Source organism: Pinus tabuliformis, chromosome X (assembly GCF_031772625.1).
Source record: "Pinus tabuliformis cultivar Carrire ecotype Pingquan chromosome X, CPIR1, whole genome shotgun sequence".
In the NCBI taxonomy this organism is placed as follows: Eukaryota; Viridiplantae; Streptophyta; class Pinopsida; order Pinales; family Pinaceae; genus Pinus; species Pinus tabuliformis.
In genome coordinates, this window is record NC_142308.1 from 1,319,002,767 (window position 1) to 1,319,029,938 (window position 27,172).

The following is a 27,172-nucleotide window of genomic DNA, read 5'->3' on the forward strand; positions in this document are numbered from 1 at the left end:
CAGTATCTCTCTCAGCTATCTCAGGAGGGACTTGTTTCAAGGTTACCCAATATTCAAACTCAGCATTTGGGAGTGTGCGGCACCTGTCAAGCTGGCAAGCAACATCAGTCTTCATCAAGGATGGAGAATCTTGGCACGCGTCTAAGGTACTCTAGTTAATTCATGTTGATATTTCAGGTCCTATGAATACATCTTCAGTTACTGGTTGCAAATATTTTTTGCTTATTGTAGATGATTTCAGTAGAAAGATGTGGGTGTACTTTCTAAAACATAAATCTGATGTATTTAGTATCTTTCAGAAGTTTAAGTCCTTAGTTGAAAAAGAGTCTGGCTGTAATAGCATAACTCTTAGGACAGATAATGGGGGGGGAATCTTGTTCTTCTACTTTCTCCAACTTCTGTGATACCCATGGCATCAAACGCCAATTAACTACACCCTACACTCCTCAGCAGAATAGTGTTGTCGAACGTCGCAACTGTACAATTGTTGAAATGGCTCATTCCATGTTACAACACAAGAGTGTTCTGAACAAATTTTGGGTTGAAGTAGTGTTTACCGTTGTCTATCTTCTTAACCAATCAACTACTCAGGCTGTTAAGGGGAAGACTCCAGAAGAGGTTTGGTTTGGCCGTAAGCCTAAGATCAGTCACCTCAAAGTGTTTGGCTTGGTTGCATATGTTTGGATTCCAGCTGCTAAGCACTCTGAGTTGGATTCCAAAAGCTAGAAACTCATGATGATAGGGTATAGTGATCACCAAAAGGCCCACAAGTTGATTGTTATAGACACTGATCATCTTATCTTCAGTCAGGACGTAGTAATTGATGCAGACAGAAGGTTCTTTTAATCTCCTCCTTTTGAGCAGTGTTCTAAGGATCAATCTCATAATGTTCTTCTTCTGTTAGGTCCACCTGATGGGCGGGATGATGCAACATTAGTATTTTATGATGCACTACCTGAGTTCCCTCCAGAAAATAATCCACCTCTCATTGTTCCTGTTGCTCCTGAGCCTCCTCCACCTACTCCAGATATTGTTTCTTCTACTCTCTGGCCTAAATGGTGGGCTAAAACTATTGGTGATCTCCGTGATAATGAGCTCCTTGAAGGTAGAACTTCCAAAAATAAGAGAAAACAACAACCTATAGTAAATTTTCCTCTAATGGCTAACCTACACAGTGTTTTTGAGCCTCAAACCTATTCAGAGGTTAAGGGTATATCTGAGTGCGAACAAGCTATGGAAGCTGAATTCTAGAGTCTTTAAAAGAATCACACTTGGACCCTTTATGATCTTCCTGTAGGGAAGAAGCCCATTAGCTGCAAATGGGTGTATAAAGTGAAATACAAAGCTAACATAACCCTAGACAAGTATAAGGCTTGCCTCGTTTCTTGAGGGTTCTCACAAAAGGAAGGCATAAACTATGAGGAGACCTTTGCTCCTACAGGAAATATGAGTACCATACGGCTCATCCTTGCCTTAGCTACTTAGTTAGGTTGGAAAGTCCATCCGATGGATGTAAAGAGTGCTTTTCTAAATGGTGACTCACAGGAAGAAGGCTACATGAAACAGAATCCAAGATTCAAGGTTGCCAGTCAAGAACAGAAAGTCTGTAGATTAGTCAAAGCACTCTATGGTCTAAAACAAACCCCTCGGGCTTGGTACATGAAAATTGATAAGTACCTAATAGATCATGGCTTTGAGCGAAGTCCATCTGATGCAAACATGTATATCAAGCATACTGGTGATGATATTCTGTTTCTGGTTGTCTATGTGGATGACCTTATCATTACTGGCAATTTAGCACATTTGATCCATGGTATCAAACAAGATTTGTGCAGCACTTTTGATATGACATATTTGGTACTTCTTGATTACTGTTTTGGGATTGAAGTCTAGCAGACTGAGAACAACATCCTTCTCTCTCAGTCCAAGTATGCCAGAAGTCTTGTCAACAAGTTCAGAATGTAGGATTACAAGCCTGCCACGACTCCTATGGAACTAGGGATCAAACTTTCAGCTCAGTTATCCTCACCACTTGTGGATGAATCTTTATTTAGGCAATTAGTGGGCAACCTCATCTACCTTACTGCCACTAGACCTAATATCAGTTTTGCAGTGAGCTACATTTCATGCTTCATGACAGCTCCTAAGGCTGATCATTGGCTAGCAGCGAAGTGTGTTGTGCGGTATGTGAGTGGCACTCCTGATCATGGACTTCTTTACACTTGGATTTCAGATCCTACACTCAATGGTTACACAGATTCTGACTGGCCAAGTTCGTTTGATGACCATAAATCTACAGCTAGTATGTGTTCAGCCTGGGATTTGGTGCTGTCACATGGACTAATAAGAAGCAACAGGCAGTGGCTCTCTCCTCAACAGAAGTAGTGTATCGGGGAGTAGTTAAGGCATCTTGTGAGGTAGTGTGGCTTCGACGTATGCTTGTGGATATGCATGTTTCCCAGGCAGGTCCTACTACCCTATTCTGTGATAATCAGGGAGTGGTTAAACTCATCAAGAATCCAATCTTCCATGAACTAACAAAGCATGTGGAAACCCATTGTCACTACATTTGATAGCTTGTTGAAGACAAATCCATTCAGTTACTGTATGTTGCCACAACGGAGCAGCCAACAGACATCGTCACCAAGCCCCTTGGTCTTGATAAGTTTGTAAGATTCAGAGGGTATATAGGTGTTGTAAATAGATTGAGCATTAAGGGAGGGTATTAGAATAATGCTATTTTAGTGTTTAATGCTCATTTATGTATTTCTGTGATCTTATTAGTAGTTTCTTATTAGAAACTTGTTATTTCTATTTCTTAGTAGAAACTTGTTGTTTCTGTAAATACAGTTGTATTATTTATTGAGCTTCATTTCTCATTGTAAATCAATTCAATTCATTGATTAGATGTTGGAAAATGAAATATCACTAATTTCACAATGCTCTAGAATATTGGATGTCGTAAGAGTCATACAACTCAATTTCTCATCATTAATTTTACAATTTGTAACCATTCAATATAATATTTTTAGTTGGTTTTCAATTTATTACAGTAATTTTTTATTTTATGACATTTGTTGGATGCTTAGGTGGAACAAAAAGAAAAACAGTTCTATCAAGTAATTCATTTGTTGCTGAGGAAATTGGTTATGTCGTTAGTCCCTAAGGGGGCAAAGAGAATAAACTATCAAACTATGTATACTATTTGTCATGTACTTTTCTAATTTAGATTGGCTATGATAAAATTGCAATTTTGCTAGTTTATAACAATTGAAAGTAATGTCCCATTTATCCCAAGTAGCTTGATCAAGATATAAGAGGATCTTATTATCACCAAAATATGAACTTGGATAGTTGAAAAAGGAGCACAACATTTAATCATTGGTCTGAGAAAAATAAAAATGCAAACTAGTAAGAATTGAATGTAGATATGAAAATATGAATTATATCTCGAAATAATATAAGGAAATACACTAATTAATTGTAAACATGATAGTATATTATTTAGATTATTAACTTAAATAAATCATGATGTTTAATCATTTATCTAAAATAGACATGACAATAAGTTTATAGGTGTCAAAATAAAATTTTGTACCTTGTCTTCAACTATCTTGGAATATTCAATCCTCATTTTCCTTAATCTCTCATTGCCACTTAAGAAATGTCATTCAAAGTGCACACAATCAACAAGTGGAGTTTTATAAAACACTTTATTTTCAAAGATTATTTGACAAAAAATTGAATCGTCTCATTGGGTTCAACTAATAGATCCAAAAATCGAGCATTATGTATTTCATAATTTTTCTTCTCCACCACAAATACACTATATATTAGAGTTGTTATAACTTAATTCATTGCTTGAATGTTTTTTTAACCGTTAACTATCTAAAAGCTGATGTTTTCAGCAACTAAATTTCTTTAATTTACAATCTTGAAAGATTTAATTAATGAATCAGACTCAATGATATCAAATGGAATTAGAAGTCCACCTAGTAATGATGGTTGAAATTTCATTAGGAATAATTTGACAAATACATTAACATTTAAATCATCGTATGAACTCTATTTAACCACTTTTGGAACTTCTATACATATTTGAACATCAACATTTCTACTGTAAAAAATTGAAAATAAATAACAACACTTAAGTTTTCATGAATTTTATCGCATTGAACTCCAAGCTTTGTCATCTCAAACTCAATTTTCCTAGATTTTTGAATTATTACAGTAGGTTGGAAATCACCTTTTGCAATGCCCTCTTCCAGCTCATTAAATATACTCTCCTCAAAAAAAGGAATTAGTGATTGAGTTGATAATCTGGAATTTTATCCAAACTTTTACTTCTTTTTTGCAAATAAATAATTATAGATGATGTTTTTTACATCTTACACAATGATATTTTAGAAGTTTAGTAATACGTTCTAAAAAAATTGTGCAACTATTTATACCATATTTAGTGAAGCTCTCTTAGTTATGCAACTTAAATATTGTATTCTTTATTATATCTAGTGAATCATTATTTGATGTTTCAATAAAATCTGGTCTAAATTTAGAACAAAGTTGATTGAAGAATCAAATAAATAATTCAATGGATAAGATTGTTAATTATGAAAGTTTAGCTAAATTTGATATAAAGAGTTGCACAAATCTTTTATAATCAATCACCAAAGTTTTATAATACCGTTGTGTGAGATGTAAAAAAACATCATTTATACTTATTTATTTGCAACAAAGATGTCAAAAGTCTAATAAAATATTATATGATAGACTCAATGTTTAATTACTTGCATTGAAGAGAATATATTTAAATGATCTAAAAGAGATAATTTCAGAAAGTGATTTCAAACCTACTCTAAAATTTCTAAAATTCATGAAAGTTAAATTTGAGACAATGAAGTTGGCAGATCAATGTGATGAAATTCATGAAAAATTCAAACATTATTAAATATTTTCAAAACTTTTTAGTAGAAAAGTGGAAGTTCAATTATGTATAGAAGCCCCTAAAGTGTTTAAATGGAGGTCACAAGATTATCCAAATGTTAAATTATTAGTCAAATTATTCTTATATATATTTCGAGCATCACTGCATGATGCACTTATAATTCCATTTGATATCATTGAGTCTAATTCACTAATAAACCCTTTCGAGATTGTAAATGAAATAGATTTAGATGTTGTAAACATCAGCTTTTGGATAGTTGAACATCAACACACCATTCAAGAAACAAAATAATTATAACAAATACATTATATAGTATATTTGTGGAGGCAAAGAAAAATACAAAATGGATAATGTTCAATTCTTGGATCCATTAGTTGAACCGAGTGAGGTAATTCAAACTTTTTGTTAACTCAATTATAGAAATAAAATGTTCTATAAAACCCTATTCAATGTTGATTGTGTGCACTCTACATGACATTTTTCAGATGCCAATGACAAATTAAAGAAGAGGAGGATTGGATATTCGAAGACAGTTGAAGACTATGTTTGGCATTTAAACTGTTTTTGCACCTATAAACTTATTATCACATCTCTCTTTATTTTAGATAAATGATTAGAAATCAAAATTTATTTAAGTTGGTAATATAATTAATCGATTATCACATTTACAATTAATTCACATTAGTTGATATTTCCTTATTTTATTTCAAAATATAATTCACCTTTTCATATTTAAATTAAATTCTTAATAGTTTGAATTGTTTAGTTTTATCCTGCCATCGATGAAATGGTGTGTTCATTCTTTGGTTTTCCAAGTCAAAAATTTTATTGATAAAAATAATTCTCTTATATCTTAATCAAGCTACTTGAGATAAATGGGACATTGTTTTCAACTGTTACAAACTAGAAAGATTGTAATGTTCTCCAAGCCAACCAGAAGTACGAGACAAATTAGGAAACAATTAAAAGAAGAAGCATATACAATAAGAAAAACCCGATGCTTGAAAGTATTATGGAAAAGGTAAACCAAGAAACAACGTATCGATTTCAAAAAGGAAGTCTAGAAAGAAGCATTGATGTTAAAGAATACGACTTCTAACTACCTCCTAAATTCTATGAGAAGAACCTGCCGCTACTGAGTTTTGTTCGTAATTAAATCTAGCTCACTCGCAACACAGCTGCAAAAAAAGTCCCCGCAAAAGAAAAGTTAAGAAACAATTAAATGCTTTAGCATATACAATAAGAAAAACCCGATGCTTGAAAATTATTCACACTATAAAATTTCCTTTGTCGACAGAAAATTTCAAATTAGCATAATTATGGAAAAGCTAAACCAAGAAACGATGTATCGATTTCAAAAAGGAGCATGTCATGACGTTGCTAACAGCATATACAATGTAGGAAATTAAGAAACAACATTAGACTACATGGAGAAACCAACTCTAGTACAGTTCATAATCGCCGTGAAGGAAAACCCGCTTGGGGAACAAAAGATGTATAAGCTGTTGTTATTCTCAAGTTCAACGGCAAGCCGTTGGGCTTGCTGAAACTCCTTTAGAACAACTTGTAAATCTTTTGTGAGTTTTGCATTTTCTATCTTCTTCTTATCCTATAATTTAATATAAACTTTAAGTGATATATTTCTATAACTTATTTAACAAACAAGACACAATCTATAAGGAATATCGATATGTTTAGAAGGCCTATCCTACAATTTATCATAAACTTTAAGTGATATATTTCTATAACTGATTTAACAAACAAGACATAATCTATAAGGAATATAGATATGTTTGGAAGGCAGAGAAAGAGGGAAGTAAACCACTAGGAAAATTATATATGTATTTTGCACAATTATGTTAAAATCCAAAATGTCCAAATAGAAATCGATATAATCAACGAGTACATAAGGATTGATATTTAGGTCTCTGTGTACCGTTCAAAAACAATATAGTGCTATTTTTCAAGATATAAATCAGATGATAAATACAAAATGAAACTGAGAGAAAGCAACCCTGGGAAATGAAAATGACATCAAAAAGAAATTATGAAAAATGGATAGAATTTCTAACCAACACTATTATGGATAATGGGTAGAATTTCAAACCAACACTATTATGGATAATGGGTAGAATTTCAAACCAACACTATTATGCATAGATTCGGAAAATTTTAAATGCAAATAAAAAAAAAATTGTTGATAAGACTTCATACTATCAATTGTATTTGCCAGAAGAAAGAGAAAATATAAAAAGGACAATGTCATAGAAAGTGCAGCACTTGGATAAGGGTTTTATATAAAATGATTATTACAAGTTTTCATTTAAAGCCAGAATTAATAGAATTAGTGAAAATATACTGTCAAACCAGTGGAATTAAAGAGTCATTCTCTGCATTTGATAATGAAATTAGTTTTTGACTAACATATGACGCTTACACTGACTTCTGTATGCTGATTAGTTTCACTGGCAGCTTTGAGTTTAGCAGATGTGATGTGTCCTTTACTAGCTGTCCAATGTGTTTCCTAGTCTTATTCTTGCAAAACATAAGTTCATAACAAGGTTGCTTGAAAGGAAGCTAGTAATCGATTATGGTAGCTCTAGAACACATGAAAATTGTAACAACTATACAACAAATTTGAAAACTATACCTGAGAATAACTAATTGAAGGTGAACATATAGTTTGGTCTGTGAAAATAACTTATTACAAAAATGCCTAAGTAGCTGGCTTCCATGCTTGTTTACTCACAGGAAGTGCTCAGTAGATTTTAGAATAGATGAAAGGACCTCTGAAACAGTTTCAGAAACTTGTTTGTTGATGGTAGAATTATAGAAATATGGTTATAATAATTACCTTTTATTGTCATTTAAGTGAAAGGTAAACCGTGGAATCGAGCTTAAAGGTGGGCTTCCTAATGGTAAAACAGGACTTTAGTGAAGCTAAAAGAAACCAAGTTGTCCTCACAACCACGAGCTGTGCACATTAGGATGATAGAAGAAAACTTGGAAGTAATTGAGAAAGGACTGATAGTGACCATACCTGTGAGATTAAGGCAGGTAGGGATGAAAAACATAACTTAAGGAAATGTTTCAAAACATAACTTGAGGAAATGTTTCAAAATGTTGGTTAAGCAAATCCCTCGTATAGACAAGGAAAAATAGATTTGGGCCGTGTGAGTAGAGACAACAGAACAAATTTTCTAACTTCATTAATAACGAATATGATTGTCAAATATTTGGCAGAAGGTAACCCGACCCAACCCATGCAATATATTGCATCAATATGACATTGCGGTAAATATTGCATCAATTTAGAGATAATGCAGTAACGCCTTTCAGACAATTGTCACTTTTCATATCTCTACAGGCTATTACATCAACCAACACATGCAGATGCCCTAAAACACGAATGGGATAGCTGAGTAAATAGATTTGGGAACTGGAAACAGAGAATAGAGGCAGGACCATAATCTATTAAAATCGAGGCAAAAGCTTGAGGAAGAATACATTAATTTAACCTTAGCAATGCCGATCCGATCTAATCTCCATATCTGTTAGGAGTTTGGCATCATTAGGGCAACATGCAAGCCAATGCATGCGAAAGCCTTTACATTAAAACACTCAACCAAACCAGTTTATTTAATATATTAATGGAAGTTAATCAGGAAACACCAAAAAAAAAAATGATATACACTGAATAAAAACTAATTGGCATATTGGTCATGTTCTTATCACTAAAGCTTTTCACACATTAGAGATTACCAAATTATTAGGTTAATTTTCATCGATACCCTAGATTTGCTAATAAGCCAGTAATATGTGAACCTATTTGCTAATAAACCAACAAAATATGATCCTTTTCTCCATGCCCTAAGAATTAAGATTTACTAATAAACCAACAAAATATGATAGCTTCCTACATATCCTAAAAATTAAGATTTGCTAATAAACCAACAAAATAGGATACCTTCCCACCTATCCTAAAAATTAAGATTTACTAATAAACCCAACAATATGCGAAGAGATTGGCTAATAAACCAACCAGATATGATCCCTTCAGATAGATGTACTTCAAACAAAAAAAACCAACCTACTTGGCAGCAATCAATGCCAACAACCCCTTTATGCACCTTGTTCGTTAATGCAGGCAGATTAAATCATTCTTTTCAATATTGAATTTCCAACTGTTCTGGAGTATCCTTAGGCGTTCCGAGGTTATTGACAAGCCTGTGAAACATCGAAACAGCAGGGGAAGAGCCAACAACCATGGCCTGAGATGGGTTTTGCTTCCCATTTATGGCGTCTATCCTTACGGCAAAGCGGCGGCCCGATTCGAAGCCGTGAAAGGTCATCTTCCCGCAATTGATCAAAACTATGTGATCCCTATTATACCCTCTTTATGAAAACCTTAAAAAGAAATTCAAGCAGCCGAACTCCTGCACACCAGATGTTGTTGGAGCCAACTCAAAGAGGCTAAAAGCTCTATAAATGATGGGAAAACTCAACTGGAACTAATAGAGGTCAGAAATTACGGAAAATCTTTTGCGTTGTGGTTGAATTAGGAGAGGAGCGGAAAATATAAAGAACCCATAGGGCTGTGTCTACGCTTTTGCGGATTTCGGGAGGGTGTTCGATCGGGCAACCTGGGCCATGAGAGATAGAATTAAAGAAAAATTGAAAGGACGCTGGATGGCAATTATTTATGACGAGGAGAGAGTTGGCTCTTTGGTATTCAGTACAGTACCCGCGGTTTGACTCGGACCGTCGCCCTACTTCGTTTGTTAACGAGGGGTTATTTATATCTTGACTCCAGTTTAAGAAAATGTTATACCCAAAGTCTAACTGCGAACTTAACTTATTGAGTTTTTAACTCAGCGTTAGTTGTAGTCGTCCGGGGTTGGGTTGGGTTGGGGTACTGGTTAAGGTGACTAGGTGACTTGTGGAACAATCTATTTCTACAGTTCACTATAGGGAATATGTGTAGTTGTTTTTTTTTCCGAAGGTGGCAAAACCTATCAAACTCAGGTGTCAAACCAACAGTGAGGACAACCATCTCTGGCTGCTATCCGCGAATGTCGGTTTGACTCATCACTGTTATCAAGGAAAACCACGCCACCTGTAATAACCCGCTGGTGGTCCGTAAGGGAGCAGGCTTTCACTCCTGCCAGATGCCTCTGGGTCTTGGGCCGTTAACCTGTTTCCTTACGTCCGAGGAAGACGAGCTCTTAGCCAAGCAGAAGCAGTTTTACGGCATACTCCAGGCCGAGGAATATGTGTAGTTGTTACGGCAAAAGTAAAATAGGTTTAATTTAAAATATTTTTTAAATGTTTTATTTTTATTTTATTTTATAATATTTTTTAATTTAAATTTAAAAGTGAAATGTATAAAACTCTAAAATGATGATTTTTTAATTATATTTAAATTTAATTAAAAAATATATAAAATATTAATATAATAAAATTAATTATAATATTCATATTATTTTATTATGTATATTATTAAGTTGTAAATAAATTTTTTATTGGTCAATATTATGACTATCAATAACATATACCTAAAAACTATAATTAATTTCAATATCAAAATAATTTATAAATATGTTATTTTAATTTTATTATAATTTAAATTTTGGAGTGGTCTACTTGAATCAAGTTTTAAATGGTGGAAATGGAATCAGCACTACCAAAAACTTATAGGACACCCAAAATATTGAAGTTTGATAGTTATAACTTGGATTTAGAAAAATTCCTCCAGGATTTTATTAAAGTATGACCAGAATTTCCATGATTTTCAGGGCAAAAAAGCAGTATTGTTAGAGCTTCAATTTTTGTTATTTATTTTATTGTTTAAAACTATTTATTTATAAGGTGATTTGTTGAGGCCTTATTATTGTTTGGTAATTTCCATTTTTGTTAGTTACTACTTTTTCATTTTAATTTTATTTCCTTTTTATTTAATTTTCTTATTTTCATTATTATCTCCATTTTCATGACTTTTAATTTTTGGAGTTGTCTTTAGTGCGACCTTTTGGAAGCTTTTCCGGTGAGGGCTAATTTCTCTTAAATCCGGCAACAATTTATTGAAATCACAACCTTGATGGGTAATACTTGCACAATTGAAGTGCCCTAAGCGTGTTTTTCACGGTGGTGAATCCATATATACACTCAAAAAAGCAGTTTAAATAACATAAATTAAGATTTCACCTCAAAATTTTCCATTGCACCCCTGAAAGTCCAAAAAGTCACACTAAAGACAACTCCATAATTTTTTCTCAATGAGTTATTATTATATTAAAAACATATTTTAATAAATTTAATTACAAAAAAGTATATATATAATAAACATATATTAAAGTGTATATATGTTAATATAAACAATATTAGTTAATCATATTTCCTATTTTTTCATGATGATTTTCAACAATAAGTTGTTTTATTTATGTGTTTATTGTTTCTCAGTTTAATTAAATTATATTTAAACTAAGAGGCAACTTCTATGACTAAAAAATTGTACGATTTATCCATAATTTAGTATTGGAAAAACATTTTTTTGTTATTTTTTATTATTATTTAAATTTATTTATTTTTTAAGTAATTAGTTGAGGTATAAATGGACTATTTAATAACTTCCATTTTTCTAGTTATTATTTTTTTTTAAAACATTTTTATTTAATTTTTCCTATTATTTTTGTTTTCATTACATTTAGATTTTGCAATGGCTAATTCTCAATAAAGAAAAAAGTTTGCACTCGAGTGCATGGTCTCGCGGCCGGGGATGTCGACTTTCTCGCACCCGGTCCGCGTTCGAGCCCCATATTGATGCGCTGCGCAGCAGCCAATGATGTATTAATTGAGCTTGTATATGGATTTAATTGTGATATGATGGTTGTACATAATGTATATTGTATATTGGGCCTAATACAACTTCTTCAGGAGACCTCGTTCTCCCCCTTTCAAAAAAAAGAAAAAAGTTTCCTGCTTGAAAATTGAACAAAAAATATGTGCTTATCCAAGATCACAACCACGTTAGCAAAAAAATAATAATGTTTTGATAATTTCAATGAACTAAGTTCTCATTTATAAGTTCTTTTTATCTTTTATTTCAAAAAAAAAAAACCAAAAACAAGAAACTCCAAACTAAACCCATTAACATGTTATTTCAATTTTGACCTTTTATTTTTAAAAGTCTGCTGCTCATATTTGTGTTTTGCAGTACGCGATATCCAGGATGCAACAGTTACAATATTTTCGATAGTACCAATCAAAATTGGAGAGATCTGTGAACAAAGCCAATTTTTCTTCCATTGTGTTGAAATCTCTTTACGTTGTCAGTGTTGATGCCATCGATTTCGTACATAATTACTACATAAGTCCTGAGCTTATGATGCAGTTCGCTTTGAAAAAGTGTTTTTTACTTAGGCAGGAAAATGAACTCCCCTTTTTTGTGCATTTAGATATGTGATTTATAAATGTTTTTTCGGTTGCTCGTTTGAATATTATCAAGAAGATTTGTGTTTTCAAATTTTGTCTCCGCAACCTCTATTAATTGAGGTAAAGACCATTGATTCGCAAGCAAATTATCTGCTAGTATTTGATTGAGATGGAAAATATAACATTTCCACACTTTAACCACGGTTTATTTAGCTAATGTCATACACGTTTTATATATATATTTTATAATTTTTAGTCAACAAAAGATGACCATCTAGTGCATTGTATATTTTAGTGAAATCTACAATCATCAAAAGGATAGCTTAGAATTCAACACTTTTTAAACATATCATGAAATTGACATAAGGGTGGCGTGTTAGCTATTATAGACGTCAAAATATTTTAGAAATCTAAATTATAAATATCTATTACAGTTCCAAATGTCATTGCTAATTTCCTTCATTTCCAAAACTGCAGTGAACAAAATGATGACAGCCATTACAAATTCTAGAGTATTTTGGAATTTAATTTTGTCGGGCCTGGCAGTAACTCCATTAGGCAGTAACTCCATTAGGCAGAAAAACTGATTCTTATTATTCCATAAGCTATGTCTTTGTTATATACAATAGGGTGTGATTGTTCAGTTCATCTCCTGATGACTGTTCACATTCCTAGTTTAATTATTTACATAAATTCACCCAATCATGAGGATTAGGTGTCAACATTCCCCCACTTAATCTGAAGGGATGTTGGTGAGTCCAACCATCGTTCTGAATCTTTCAAGCTTTTCTCTTCCAAGTGCTTTGGTGAAGATGTCTGCAATTTGCTCATTTGTGGAACAATGACAGAGATGGATTGTTTTGGCCTCAACATGATGTCGGATCAGATGATATTTAGTATTGATGTGCTTTGTTTGATCATGGAACTTTGGGTTCTTGGCCAACTTTATTGCAGAGGTGTTGTCAATCATGAGTGGAGTTGATTGTACTTTTTTTACCTGCAAATCTTCAAGAATTTTCCTGAGCCACACAATTTCTTTTGTTGCTTCAGCTGCTGCCACGTATTCTGCTTCTGTTGTGGAATCTGCTGGAACTAATTGTTTGCGTGATCTCCAGGAGACAACTCCTGATCCAAGACTCATAGCATATCCTGAAGTGGATACCCCAGTTTCTTCGTCTCCATCGAAATCTGAATCAGAGTATCCGATCAAGCTGATGTCATCCACCTGTGTGTAGTTGATTCCAAAGTCTTGAGTTCCCTTCAAGTACTTTAGAACTCTTTTCACAGCAAACCAATGTCTCTCACAAGGCTTTTGCGTAAACCTAGAGAGGATTCCAACAGCAAATGAAATGTCTGGTCTGGTAGTAGTTAGGTAGTTGAGACTTACTACAAGTTGTCTATAATTTGTTGCATCCTCAAATTCCTTTCCTTCAATAGATGTGAGCTTTAAGTTTTGTTCCATTGGAGTAGTAAGAGGATTGCGCTCTGTCATGCCAAACCTATTCAACAAATCTCCAATGTATTTCTTTTGAGAAAGAAATATGGACTTTGGATGTTGGGTTACTTCAATGCCAAGATAGTAATGAACATAGCCCAAATCAGTCATTTCAAAACTTTTCCCCAATTCCTTCTTTATGGATGCAATGTAACTTTCATTGTTCCCTGTCATTAAAAGATCATCTACATATATCACAAGATATACAACTGTTTTGCCAACTTTCCTGACAAATAAAGTTGCATCATCAACATCAAAATGATTGAAATTGAGTTTCAGAAGATGCTCAGTTATTTTTTCATACCAGGCTCGTGGTGCTTGTTTGAGGCCATACAAGGACTTCACAAGTTTGCATACTTTATGTTCATGTCCTTTCACAGCAAATCCTTCAGGCTGGGACATAAAAACATTCTCTTTTAGATCTCCATTCAAGAAAGCAGTTTTTACATCCATTTGATGGACCTTCCAACTGTTCTGAGCTGCTAGTGCAAAGAGTGTCCGGATGGTGGCCCATTTTGCTGTGGGGAAAAAAGACTCCTCATAATTGACCCCTTCCTCCTGTGCAAAACCTTTTGCCACAAGCCTAGTTTTGTGCTTGTCAAGTGAGCCATCAGCTTTATACTTGTTCTTGTAGACCCACTTGCAACCAATTGGTTTGGTTCCAAATGGAGGATCAACCAGCTTCCAAGTGTCGTTCTTTATGAGGGCATCATACTCCTTTTGCATTGCTTCTTTCCATTCATCATGAGAAGCAGCTTCTTTGAAGGAAGTTGGTTCAAAATTTGTAGACAAGTTCAATTCACAATCATAAGAAACATCCATATCAACAGGTGAATTAGAGTCATCTACATCACCTCCATTTTGTCGGTTTGAATTTTTGGTTCCTGTTTTTCCAATTTCATCAAGATGAAAACTTTCAAGTGTCTTCGTCAGCCACTTTGGGGGACCTTTCTGAGATGGTCCAGGCTGCTCTGTTGATTGAGTTGAGACTAAATCAAGATTGAGTCTCCCAATTCTATCAATTACATCACTTAAAGAATCATCGGTTGTTGGAGTTTCATGCAGGGGAGAGTGTTCTTCAGAAGAAGATTCCACATGTTGATCTAGTATAGGAATCCCCCATTCAATATGAAGAATCTGATTATCAAATTCTTGAAATGATTTTTTTTTTTGCGAATCTATCCAAGCGATTAAGTTGCCGCTCAACAACATTGTTATTTTTGGATGATTCAAGAAAAATTACATCTCTAGATACAACAAAATTTTTATTTCCTTCATCATAGAGGTGGTATGCTTTGGAGGTGTTTGAATACCCTAGGAAGATACACTTACGACTTCTAGCACCAAGTTTGTTTCTATGTACCTTTGGTATCAAAGCATCACAGGTGGAACCAAAGACCCTGAGATGTTTTACCGAAGGAACATATCCATACCACGATTCATAAGGAGTCTTGTTTCTTATAGCATTAGATGGACATCTATTCTTTATATATGTAGCACATAGAACAACATCAACCCAAAACATTATCTTTACATTTTTGAAGAAAAGCATGGATCGTGCCATATTCAAGATTGTTCTATTCATTCTTTCAGCTACACCATTTTGTTGGGGATTATAAGGCACATTTGTTTGATGTTTGATCCCATGTTGGCGAAGATAGTTTTCAAATTCATTTGATGTGTATTCTTTTCCATTATCAGTGTGAATAGACCCAATATGATATTGTGTATCATTTTCAATCCATTTATGAAAATTCTTGAATGTTTGAAAAGCATCATATTTGTTCTTCAATAAATAAACCCAGCACCTTCTCGTGTAGTCATCAATAAACGTCATGATATATTTATTTCCATTTGCAGAAGAAATAGGCATTGGACCACATAAATCTGAATGAATGAGTTCAAGTTTCCTATGTGCTCTTGAATGTGAATCATGAAAAGACTGTTTGCTATGCTTTCCTAGAATGCAAGCATCACATTGCTTAAGTTTTCTAGGAATTGTAGGCAAACCAACAACACCATTTTTCTTTAATAAGCAGAGATTGTCATAGTTCAAATGTCCAAATCTAGCATGCCATAATAAACTTGATGGAAGTGTACCTTCTTCATGATGAGAATTGTATGAGAAATGTTGTGCATGAGCATATGTTCCTTGCAGTTTGAGAAGCCTTTCTTCTTTGATTCCCCTCATGACAAGTGAGTGGTCAAATGTTTTTCTTACCTCAAGCTTTCCATCAAACATATGAATGGAGTGACCTTGTTGGCGGATGTGGACCAAGGACAAAAAGTTTCTCTTGAGCTGTGGGAGATATAGAACATGATCTAGAAGAAAGTTTGGAAGGCCAGGCAGTTTAAGCCTGATTGTGCCAAGCCCTAATGGCTTGATTTTTGATTGATCTGCAAAGTATACTGCTCCATCAACATTGTCAGTGAAATCTTCAAAAAAATCTTTTCTATAGGTCATGTGGCAGGTTGCTCCTGAATCAAGCAAACAATCATTTTTCCATGAAGCAAGTGAAGAATTAAACAAATCTTCATTTACTCCAATGTTACATTGTGCCTCAACATAGTGAGCGGATTTAGGTGCTTTACCTTTTTCTGTATCATCATTTTTACCTTTCTGTTGGTTTCTTTTCTGCTCAATTTTGTCCCATGGTAGCTTGCATGTAGACGCATCATGTGATCCATTTCTTTTACAGCGAATGCAGTGCAAATCTGCCTTTTCTCCTTGAGAGTTTCTGCCCCCCTACCTCTGAAATATCTTCCTCTTCCTCTTTGTCCACCTCTTCCTCTTGTAGAATCTTGAGCAGGATGCTTTTCCTTATGAGCAAGGCACACAGTCTCTTCAGAAGATTCATGGGTTGTCTTCTTTCCAAAAGCTTTCTCTCTTTCAACAAACATTTTCACAAGAGAGTCAAAGGTTATATCTTTGAGATTTCCATTTGCTTGCAATGACTCAAGATAATTGGAGTAAGTAGGATAAAGTGCCTTGAGAAAAGAAATAAGAGGAATATCCAATTCAACCTTAGTGGATTTTATATTATGCATTATAGACTTTACTTCAGATGCAAGAGCAAGAGGATCATTATTTTGCAGTTCAAGAGTGAAGAGTTTAATCATGAGTTGAATGCCTTCAAGTGCAGAATGTGAGTCATAGAGTTCTTTTAGCTTTTGTAAATCTTCAAAGGCAGTTGAATATGAGGAAATATGGTGATTCACCTCTTCATTTACAGATGCTGCGATTAATGCATAAGCTTTGATGTTCTTGTTTTCCCAAATGACGAGCTCTTTGTCTGAGGTAGGCTGTACTGGGTCATTGTCTCCTTCTCTGACACACACTCCTTTCCACAACTCATTGAAGATGAGGATGTGTTTTATCATCCTGGACCATTCAGGATAGTTCTCCTTTCCAGTGAGAACTATTCCTACCATGGATATGATTGAATGCATTCTATACAAAAAAAACTTTTGCTGATAGAATAGAATACTTCTGCCAATATACAGTAAAAATGTACTCAAAAGGGCATTCTCAAATGGTATTATTGTCCACTAAAACTTCTAACATAAGGTTTTCATGTACCCATTGAATCACTGCCATCACAACTTCAATACACAGAGAGAAAATGTCTTTCAAAATGTACATGGCTACCAATAAAAAAATTCAATGCATACGCAGTATACGACCTCTTTTAAAAGGGCTCAACTCATCATGGACATTCTGCCTCCACCAAATATTTTGCTACAAATTTGTTGTCATCGTTCAAATGTATGATTTCAACTATTTGAAAGGATATTAGGCCACGTCAGGCTAGCGTTTAATTATTTGAAAGGATATACCATGACCAACATTCAAATATTACAATAGCATTCAATTATATGAAAGAATATTTGAACAGTCAGAAACAAGTCCGCTTGCTGTTCATGTAACCCATGCATCCATGTGTATGGTAGCGGCCAAGGGATGTCTGCATGCGGCAAGGGAAGGGCGAGGCTCCTCAAACTACCTTCCTCTAGTGATGGTCTCCAGTTATGGTGGTAGTCTCCTCTAACTGGAACAGAACTCTCTGCGGTCCTTCTCCAGATTCGCTCACTCAAGTTTACAACCTTCAATTGACAATCCATAAAAAAATCAACGTAGATGGAAATCCAGCGCCGAAAATGACTGTGAAAACTAGAGACTAATGGTGTGATGATGGCGTGATTTGCAACTTAATGGTGCGCTAGCAATGAAATGCGCACAGGAAAAACCATCATAGCAGATTGAGAGCCTTGATAAATAAATATGAAGAAACACATATTAGAAAAATATGAAATGCATGTCCGGATGGAAACAACTGAAACGCACAAACAAAAAGACTAACCATTGTAGGTTGGAAAATAACGCACACTGACAGACGGCCAGGGGTGTAACAGAGTAAGGGCGGCTAGAATTCAATAGACAACGTTCAATGGAATGAACAACATTGAAGGGTATAAACAGTGTTCAATTTTCAGACCATTCACAAAAATTTTAACGTACAATGCTTCTTTAAGGACAGTATGGATAGCGCTGGACAGGACAGTATGGACAGCGCTGGACAAGACAATGCTTCAGAAGAGCAGGGCGCAGGTTCTATAAATGGAATTTGACAAAACAACAAAAATTCATGGACAGACACCTTCTAGCTGACAGAGAGGCAAGTAAAAGGAATATGGAAGATAGACAGAGGAGTTACAAGGAGCATGAGAGCTAAAAATGGAGTTGGCTCTGATACCATGTCAGGCGAGGCAGTAACTCCATTACGCAGAAAAACTGATTCTTATTATTCCATAAGGTATGTCTTTGTTATATACAATAGGGTGTGACTCTTCAGTTCATCTCTTGATGACTGTTCACATTCCTAATTTAATTATTTACATAAATTTACCCAATCATGAGGATTAGGTGTCAACAAATTTGGACAGAAAAACATATTTACATCTTTTGCAAATTTCAGACTAATTTAAAAATTCCATAGAATATTTCATTCATGTCCATGTCTGGATTTTCAAAATATTTAGAAATATGCAATCAAATTACATTTTAATGCAATGGACATAAATATGGCCCATTATGTTAAAACTACATTACTCCCTTAACAATGATTTATAGATTAAATTTTTTATTATTTTCCACTGTTGTTTTGTGACACCATAATTGTTGATTAATAAAGTTGGAATTGTTGATTATCTTTCTTAGAGGTTGTATTAGTTAAGGGCTCACAAAGGTAGTGTGACTAAGCTTCCTTCATTAGCGTGGCTTCCAGATGCGATCACTCTATTTGGCCACAATGAAAATTTATTTTAATCACAAGATTAACACAATTCTCAAGACTATAACAATCTCTTGAAAGCTACATTAAACAACATCGAAAAAACCCTACGAGGGATGAAAATTGTAGTATTTGACCATTATACATCATTATATAACTTCGTTCAGCATCCTTCAGTAAGAGCACAATTGTAATTGTATTGGTGATGTAGTTGTATTGGTTGTGCTTGAGTTTTAATGTTTATGAGTGGGTTCATTACTACAAGGTTTGCATAGGCCAGGAGAGCTTGCTATGAGACTGGAGTCACTATTGCAGTTCTGCGGAGGTTAGGAGAGCTTGTTGTGAGACTAGAATCACTATTGCAGTTCTGGTAATTGTATTGGTGATGTAACTGAATTAGTTGTGTTTTAGTTTTAATGTTTATGAGTGGGTTCATTACTACAGAGGCTAAGAGAACGTGTTGTGGGACTGCAGTCATTGAGACCACTATATTGTGCAACCCTAGCTCACTAGAGACGTGCTCCAATGCTTCCCAATTCGCTCATTCTTCCAAGAATCTCTTATCTCTTAAATGAGTTGTGGACTCCAAATTGAGACTAGATGAATTTTATTTTCGAAATAGTTGTTTTAGGTGCACGAGAGATGTCATGCCATGAAGCTAAATGATATAGTTGTTTTATGTGTAGGATATCTTAAATTTTATGTCATGAAGCTAAATGTTTGAGTTCTTTTTTTCATTATAATTTCATGTTTTACTTTTTGATTTTATAACGAAATGTAATTATGTTTATTGCTTTCGAACTTTTTACAATTAAGTATTTAATTTTTTTGGTTAGAATAGTCATTATTTATGTTTAAACTAAAAATATTTACATGATATTTATAGTTTAACATTACAAATTAGATTTTATTATTTTTTAATATTATTTATTTTAACTTTGATTGGTTACATTTTTATTATGTAATCATTACATATTTATAGTTGAAGTTGGATTTTGCCTTTTTAATTTTAGGGAAAGTTTCATTTTTCCCTTCCTCATTTTGCACTAGCTAGCTCTTTAAAAAGGTAAAAGTTACAAAGGGGAATGTATATGACTGTTACTTTCCAATATTAGTTTGAATAGAGAAATATAGAATTTTTTTTATTTAAAATGCATGGAGGGTTTACAAAGAATCTATTTTTTAGTAATTTATGACACAACCACATTTATGTAAATTGAGTGTATTTCTTTTAAGTAAGATTGTATTTCAAAACTTAAATTTTTTTAATTATTATATCAAAGTCATATATAAGTTTATATAAAGTTAAGTTTCATTCCATTTACTTCATTTTTAGATTTATTATTTCAATAATGGACTATATAAAATTAAGTTTCTATTAAAAAAAATATTTAACTATATAAAATTTTCAATGTCATTTAAAAAATTATAAAAGATTATAAATTTTTTCTTGTAAACCTTAATATTTTGCTAATTATTTACATAAAATTTCATGAATATAAAATAATCTAGCTAACTCTATTTTAATCTTTAAGTAATCTAATATTCATGAGAACTACTCCAATAACCAAATTTTCAATCTAATTTTAGCTTTATTATTTAAATAATGGTTTATATAAAATTAAATTTCTATAAAATTTATTTAACTATATAAAATTTTAAATCAGTCATTTAAAAATCTATAAAAGATTGTTTATATAAAAAAATTCTTGTGAGCATTAATGCTCTACATATAGTTTACATATAATTTAACCCTTCAGTAACTTAATATTCATGAGAACTACTCGAATAACCACATATTCAATCAAATTTTTAAACTTTATGGAAAACAAGAAAGTTTTCCTTCCCCACCGCACACATTGTGAATCGTCCCTACGGACTCGACATCTCCATTAGCCTCTATGTTTCACTCCTACTACTTTATTCAGCTTGCAATTTATATGTGAAATGTGTTTTACACTTGTCAGCAGTCCACACTTCAATTTAGCTATTATTAAGCTAAGCAACAGGTACTACCTACTACTTAGCATTTGTTTTAATTATATTTTTAAAAATAAATCTAAGAAAAAAAATATATGGAAGATTTATGTTGGATTTATTATTACTTATAATTAAAATTATATTTTATTTTTTTTTAGTTTTAGTTGTATGTAATTTGTCAATGTCAAAATGTTTTACTGATACTATTATTATTAGATTTTTTAAGTGGTTTTTTTGCAGAAATTCCTTGTAGATTCAAAGTGCTTATGTGAGTTGCTAAAGAAAATAGTTGAAACTACTCTACTCATCAGTGGTAACAATTAAATGATCAGGAAATCACAAAGAATAAAAGAGAAACACATTACAAAATGATAAAAACCTTTGTTATTTATATATTGCATTAGTCAGAAAATATGCGAAGTTTATAATTCTTTTCTCAATCCTAAGCAACCTCTTAAGTATCTATATCTATCATGTTGCTTCCTATGCAAGCCTTCGCTAATACTTAGCCAATTTACTAGCCATCCAAGCTCTTATTTCCTTTCACTAATCAATGAGGAATTAGGCCCTTATTTAATAGGAATTTTCATCCATGTTCCTATGGGCTCTTCCTCTCACTGCATGCACCATCTTTACAATTTGGATAATTATACAACTCATAGTAGATTTTCCCTTAACTCCAATCTCAACTGGGTCCTTTTTTGATCTAACATGCTTGAGTTAATTATGAGTGAGTTTGGATAATTATACAACTAATAGTACATTTTCCCTGAAGTCCAATCTCAACTGGGTCTTTCTTTGATATAAGGTGAGTTAATTATGAGTGAATCATCATTTAACTTGTTGATCACTGCAGGGAGAACCACACTTCACTGCAAGTAACACCACACTACACTTTAGGCAACACTACATTGCACTTCATCCACGAACATGAGAAACCTTTGTAGTATCTCTATTTGTCTCGTTGCTTCCCATGCAAGCCTTGACCAATACTTAACCAATTACCTAGCCTTCCAAGCTCTTATTACCTTTCACTAATCAATAAGGAATTACGCCCCTATTTAATAGGAATATTCTTCCATGTTCCTTTGGGCTATTCCTCTTATTGCATGCACCATCTTTAAAATTTGGATATATATACAACTGATACTACATTTTCCCTTAAATCAATCTCAAGTGTGTCTTTCTTTTATATAACATGCATCAGTTAATTATGAGTGAATCTTCATTTAACTGGTTGACCACTCCACGGAGCACCACATTCCACTGTAGCTAATACCGCACTGCACTTCATGCAACACTACACTGCACTTCAGGAAGAACCCCACTGTACTTTAGGCAGCATAGGCAACACCAAAATGTACTTCAAACAAGGCCACATTGCACTTCAAGAAACACCACATTGTACTTGTACCACACTTGATTGCGGGAAACACCACACTACTAGACCTCTCACTAGTTCCTTCAACATTTGGAACTAGTTTAACTGGCTTTAACTCAGTTGAACTCATTTAATTAATTACAACTCAAAATAAACTCAACCAAGACTTGAATTAACTAAGCCAACTAAGTCAAATTAACTTATTTAAATAATAGAAGTTGTCATGAGTTATGGAATTACAATTTTATTCCTAATATAATTTAAGGACAAATTAAATTAGAATTTTCTTTATTATGGTTGCAATTTTCAACACTTTTAACATTTTATTATTTTTTAATTGATTCGACATGTAAATGTACACCACTATAAAATCTTCCCCATATACTTTTCCTTTTAGATTTAATATAAACTAGCGTAGATCCATCTTAACTCAGATCTTTTAAACACCAAGAGGGATCAAGCACCAAGAGGGATCTAGCTCAAAAAATGCTATTATTTTAATATAAGTTTATTTTTATTTCATATTTACTTTAACTACCCAACAAAAAAATTGATGCAAAAATAATAACCTATAATTTTCCTTTTAACATAGGGATATTTTTATTTTATTTTATTTACTGAGTCAAAATGTTTACTAGGCTATAGAGCGCTGCAAAAATATTATAAAATAAGCCATGTACTGGTCCATGATATTGTTACAAAACTTATTTACAAGTTAATACTATGCATGGCAAATTGAGAGTGAATCTACATGGTTAGGAATCTTGTTATATTGTAAGTATTAAGTTTTAATTTCAAAAATGTTATAAACTTAAATATTTATAAAATATTTTGTTTTTGGAATGAGTTGTTGTTTTTGGGCATGTGATATTGATAAAGCCGTGGAATTGGCCCATGGTATTGTAGCAAAACCTAGAAATTCATAATATCATGGTAAAATGTGGTGGAATATTTATGATTAAAAATCTTGTTATATTGTAAGTATTAAATTAAATGTTTAAGTGTTTATTAATTAAATTTAAATATGATTGTGGAATCATTATTTTAATTTATATGGTAAAATAGATTTTAAATTATAAGTATAATTTAAAGGTTATATATTTTGATGTGATATGTATATTATGAATTTTTTGGTTCGTATTTTTATTAATAAAAACAAAATTACAGTATAGAAAAATAGAATTTAAAAAATATTTATATAAAATCTAACATCTAACACCTATACATTCCCCCTATACAGAGTTGTATGTTGAGATTTTCTGTTTGTAGCAAAATAGGAAAAATCTCAGCTGATGACAACAATAGGGATTCATTTCCTAGATTAGCTCCAGGTTGTTGGGAGGGAGTTAATGCCTCCTATATTTGATGTGAGGGAGTTATGAGGCTATTAGATTCTCTATGATATATAACAGGCAACCATTCGGATGGTTTGCTGTGAGTGTGAGAGTTTTCTGAGGCTTTCATGATGTAATCTCCTGATTTGAATAATAAATTCCTAATGCCTATGTTTGGTGGACATAGCCCAGATTGGTTGGGTGAACCACGTAAAATATTGTCTCTTATGTGCTTGATATTCTGCTGTGTGTTTTTTAATTAATTGTTGTGCCTCTGGATTCCAACAATTGGTATCAGAGCCCAGACCTGCGTGCTGGAATTGGGCGCATAATTGAATGCTGGTACGTTTGTTGTACGTGGTGAGGAGCAGCCGCTGAGGTGAATGCTAGTGCGTTTGCTGGGCAGCCCTGGCGTGGTGAGGAGCAACGCACTGATATACCTGGTTAGAGTTGCAGCAGGTTATCGAGGAATTGAGACGAGTAAAGGTTTCAGCCTCGGTCGATCGGCACAGTGGAGGTATTTTTTACTTTGTTTTTTGTTTAACAAACCTGCGTTGAAAACAAAAATTATGGATTGAGCATGGACGATGTTTGGCATGCGTTGAGTCATTTACTTGATTGTATTGTGGATACCTAGTAATGGTGAACACGTTAAGATCCAAGAGAACCCTTTTAGGAACTTATACGATGGGGTTTCATTAAGGCGAGAGAGTCATTAGGCTTTCATGGTTTTCGACATAATAATATTAAGGGTGGCACCCAAGTCGATTAACGTGATTGGAATAACTTTATTGTTGGTCTGCATGTCAACGAAATGGCTACGAAGATCAATACATGTTTCGATTTTGTGGTATTTTTCTTTTGCCTTGGCATAGGTATATGACTGGTAAATCTAGAAAACGGCAGGAATTATGAGTTTCTGTGTGTGAATTATGAGTTTGCTGCATGGGAGGTGGATTTATAAACACCTGCGTGGAGATCTGGTGTTTGCTGCGTGGATTCTTAATGTAAACAACGTGGAGGTAAGTATATGTATTGAAAACCATAACCTGCGTTGATATATATTCAAACACGGCGTAGATTCATATTTAAAACGCAGTGGGAATGTTTAAAGCGCAGTTTAAAGTGAAATTAATTGAATAGTCTCTGTCGTAGGGAATGGCAGCGTAAAACAAGTTGAGTCGGTTTTTTAAAAAACGCAGTGACAGCATTCATAAATTCGAACTCTGAGTACTTTAGTGGGCGGCCCTTGCAATTCTCTGCGAAACAGTAAATAACAAAACCGTAAATAAAAGATTGGTTTATTGGTGCAAATAAAAAACAAGAAGTGTATGTATTTTGTTTTTTATAGGGTGGAATTTGCACAAGTACAAAGAAAGTTTTTTTTTTAAAGTGCAAAGGGCAGTTTTTTTTTGTAAAGGCATAGGCAATTTTTTAAATTGCTGGTTGGATATTTGGAGATTACTGTGTTTTTTTGTTGATACAAATGGCGAAAACTCAAAGTGCCCGGTTTGAAATTGAGAAATTTAATGGCAAGAATAATTTTGAGATCTGGAAGGTGAAGATGCACGATCTGCTGGTTCAACAAGGTGTGGCGAAAGCACTGTTGGGGAAAAACAAAAGGCCTCCTTCCATGACGGAGGATGATTGGGATGAGATGGACGATAGAGATCTGAGCGCAATTCGGTTATGTCTGGCGGACGATGTTCTGTTCAACATTGTGTCAGAGAAAACCGCCGCAGGCCTGTGGACGAAGCTTGAGAAGCTCTATATGACGAAGTCTTTGACAAATCGGATTCTCCTGAAGCGGCAGCTTTACGGTTTGCGGATGAAAGAAGGTACCTCAATTGCTGATCACCTGAATGTTTTTAATACCTTATTGGTGCAATTAGACAGTTTAGATGTGAAATTTGATTCAGAGGATAAGGCGATAACTTTATTATGTTCATTGCCCGAATCCTGGGATCACTTTGTTACTTCCATAAGCTTTAGTACATCAGATATCCTTGAGTTTGACGATGTTGTTGGAGCCTTGTTGGCTGAGGAGACAAGGAAGAGGTCGAATGCAGACAACTCTACATCAGAGGTAATGATGGCCAGAGGTCGCTCACGAGAGAGACACTCCGGGGGAAAGCATAGCGACTCTCGTTCAAAATCCAAAGGAAAGAAGCCAAAGGTGAAGTGCTGGCATTGTGGCAAGGCTGGACATCTGAAAAAGGATTGCTGGAAGCGAAAGCAGGCTGCTAAAGAAGGTTCTTCGACAGAAAAGAAGGAAGCCAACACCACAGATACAGGTTCAGTATCTGGTTCAGGTATGAGTGATGAGGTATTGTCAGTTAATATTTCAAAACATGATCAACGTTGGTTGTTAGATTTCGGGGCATCTAACCACATGTGTATTCATAAAGATTGGTTTAAAACATATAAATCAGTTGATGATGGAGTTGTGTACATGGGTAATGATGTCACTTGAAGTATTGTTGGAATAGGAAGTGTACAACTACAAATGTTTGATGGCACAACCAAAATATTAACTGATGTGAGACATGTACCAGATCTAAGAAAAAATCTAATTTCATTAGGAGCACTGGATACGAATGGATATAAAACTGTAATTCAAGGTGGAGTTATGAAAATTTACAAAGGCATCTTACTAGTTATGAAAGCTAAGAAAGTAGGAAATCTATTTCAGTTAGAAGGTAGAACTGGGTCAGATCATGTGTCTGTGTCTGAACATGACAGTAGTTCCATTCACTTATGGAATCAAATATTGGGGCATATGAGTGAAAGAGGAATGAAAATTTTGGCTGACCGAAAGTTACTTCCTAATCTAAGATCTGGAAAATTGGATTTCTGTAAACATTGTCTGTTTGGTAAACAAAGTAAACAAAAGTTTAAAACAGGCAAACATACTAGTAAAGGGATACTTGATTATATTCATTCAGATGTTTGGGGTCCAGCCCCTACAGCGTCGTATGGTGGCTCGTCGTATTTTGTGTCGTTTATTGATGACTTTTCTCGGAAAGTGTGGGTCTACATGTTGAAAAAGAAGTCTGATGTTTTTACAGTTTTCAAGCAGTTTAGAGCATTGGTAGAAAACAGCACTGGTAGAACTATAAAATGTTTAAGAACTGACAATGGTGGTGAGTTTTCCTCAAAGGAGTTTGACAGCTATTGTAAGGATGCAGGGATCGAAAGACATAAGACCACGGTTTATACTCCTCAGCAGAATGGAGTTGCTGAACGCATGAACATGACTCTTCTAGAGAGAGCAAGGTGTATGCTGAGTAACGTTGGGTTGCAAAAGGAGTTGTG

General features: G+C 33.9%; 1 pseudogene; it reads left to right on the plus strand.

The window, feature by feature from the left end:
- LOC149144951 (uncharacterized) overlaps positions 1-9,348 on the plus strand; it is a 56,640-nt pseudogene extending 47,292 nt beyond the window's left edge.
- The last annotated feature ends 17,824 nt before the right edge of the window (positions 9,349-27,172 follow it).